Source organism: Octopus sinensis, unplaced genomic scaffold (assembly GCF_006345805.1).
Source record: "Octopus sinensis unplaced genomic scaffold, ASM634580v1 Contig14395, whole genome shotgun sequence".
NCBI lineage: Eukaryota > Metazoa > Mollusca > Cephalopoda > Octopoda > Octopodidae > Octopus > Octopus sinensis.
In genome coordinates this window covers 71,947-75,000 of record NW_021833231.1, presented here as the reverse complement: position 1 = coordinate 75,000, position 3,054 = coordinate 71,947, and positions in this window count along the sequence as shown.

Below are 3,054 nucleotides of genomic sequence, written 5' to 3'. Positions count from 1 at the left end.
TTGGAAATCTGTGGCCTTTGAAACATGTGTAGAATGTAATAAAAGGAATTCTGTAGAATCTTCGTTCAACTCCATTTCTTCCATTCACTAATTATATATATAATATATATATATATATATATATATATATATATATATATATATATATAATATTATATATATATTATATATATATGCCAGCTAAATGTGGCGGTCCCATAGAGGACGATATTACTGTTGTTTTTAGCCCTAGGAAAAAATATATATTTATATATTTCATATTCCTCTATCGGATTCTCCCACGTATTGCAGCAGCCCTTCAGTTTTTCTAAGCCCTGTAAAAGAACTCGGACGGTTGGGCTCCCAGACTGGCCTTTCGCGTTAACCTTAAAGCCAGGAACTTTTCAGCACCCTCTCGTAAAAGAAACCTCAACTGAAACATTAAAGAAAAACATTGGGTAAAATCCTAACGACCATACTTGGCCCAACCAAACATTCCAGGATACACAGAGGGAAGATTAGCGACTACAATCACGAACATAGACCAACTTCCGGCCATTAAGCGACAACAAAACCGGTAGAAAATAAGTGGTGGTGGTGGTGGTGGTGGTGGTGGTGGTGATGGGTGATAGTGTGGTTGTTGTTGTTGGTGGTGGTGGTGGTGATTGGTGGTGGTGGTGGTGGTGGTGGTGGTGGTGATGGTAGTGGTGGTGGTGGTGGTGGTGGTGATGGTGGTGATGGTACGAGGAGTGAAGAAAGAGCAAGGGGTGGGAGGAGGAGGAGGAAGAGACATTCCATGAGATTCCTCCAGTTTGTGACTAATTTCGTCTTTGATCTTGCCACAATGTCTCCATAATAGATCTAATTAACAAATTTAAATGCTGAAGATTCCTAATAACGACGAAATTATGCATTTTTCTACACATACAAACATCTCTTTTGCATATCTATATATATAGCAGAAAGAGCTGTTAGTATATTGCATAATTTTCTTTCCCTTTGCCATTTATTTAATATAGATGTATGTATATATATATATATATATGTATGTGTGTATGTGTGTTTATTTAAATAATGTATATATATTTGATATATATATATTGGCTAAACTGGTTAAAATGACCATTCCAAAATACAACAATATATATATATATATATATATATATATAATATATAGGCGCAGGCGTGGTCGTGTGAGAGGAAGCTTGCTTCCCAACTACATAGTTCGGGTTCAGTCTTACTGCATGGTACCTTGGGCAAGTGTCATCTACTATAGCCTCGGGCCGACCGAAGCCTTGTAAGTGGATTTAACAGACGGGAAACTGAAAGAAGCCCATCGTATACATATATATATATGTGTGTGTGTGTGCGTGTGAGTGTGTTTGTATGTATGTATGCATGCATGTATGTATGTATGTGTGTGTGTATGTGTGTGTGTTTGTGTTAGCCCCCTCACCACCGTTTGACAACTGGTGTTGTGTGTTTACGTCCCCGTAACTTAGCGTTTCACCAAATAGCTAAAATAAAGTCAATACCAGGCTGAAAAAGAAGTACTTGGATCGATTCATTCTTCAAGACAGTGCCCCAGTATGGCCGCAGTCTAAAGACTGAAACAAGTATAAGATAACGATAAAAGTTACATGTATATATATATATATATAATATATATATATATATTATATATATAATATATATATATATATATATATATATATATGAGTGTGTGTGTGCGTGTGTGTGTGTATGTGTAATTACTTAAGTAAATGTAAGAAATTTTAAATTTCTAAATCTCTCGTAGAGATGTATATACATGTAAATAAATGTATATACATTTAATACATACGTGCAGAACCGGTTCTGGCTTTGGGTAAATGAAAATACAGAAGGATCAGTTAGTTATGAATTTATTCAACGTATTTCCCTCTCAGATTCACACACTTATCGCAGCGGTCCTTCAGTTTTTCAAAGCCCTGTAAAAGAACTCTGAAGTTTAAGGTTTCCAGCCAGGTCTGTTGTGATACCTTTAAAGAAACTTTCAGCACCCCCTCTCCCTTCATGTATATTCTTTCATTATTTTATTCTTTTATTTGTTTCAGTCATTCGACTGCGGCCATACTGGAGCACCGCCTTTAGTCGAGCAAATCGAACCCCAGGACTTATTCTATAAGTCTCTTTTTGCCGAACCGCTAAGTTACGGGCGTGTAAACACACCACCATCGCTTGTCAAGCGATGTTCGAGGGACAAACACAAACACACAAACACACTCACACACACATACATATTTAATATATATATATATATATATATTATATATATATATATATATATATATTATATATATATTATACATACATATATAAGATGGGCTTCTTTCAGTTTCCGTCTACCAAATCCACTCACAAGGCTTTGGATTTTAAATTTGAGAGCACTGAAAAAATTGAACATATCTATCTGAATCCAAACGGCATCAGACAAAACTATATCCAATGACCAGTACCAACGAATTCAAAATATACCAATGAGATCTCGCATTTCCCCTCACTCACCCACGTGTGTTATCGAGCAAAAGATTCTAGAGAAAAAGTTTATTATCAGGGAGAGAATTATATAATCAATAATAATAAAGGGTAAAATTAATTAATTAATTAATAATTATGAATTGCTAATAATTTTACCAAGTAGTTTCGGCATGTTAAAAGAAGCATTATCGATAAACTTAAACAATAATTTTTTATAATTATGAGTATAATTATAATTAGGGTTCAGCAAAAATTTGCTTCAGAACATACCGAAAATTTAGAAATAGCTGCCAAACACCTATCTATTTCTCTACCATAAGAGAATCCCCCAGATAACATATACTCAAAAACAATCCCTTTATTATTATTGATTATACATATTATTGATTATACATATATATATACTATTTTCTCTCTTTTTACTCTTTTACTTGTTTCAGTCATTTGACTGCGGCCATGCTAGAGCACCGCCTTTAGTCGAGCAAATCGACCCCAGGACTTATTCTTTGTAAGCCTAGTACTTATTCTATTGGTCTCTTTTACCGAACCACTAGG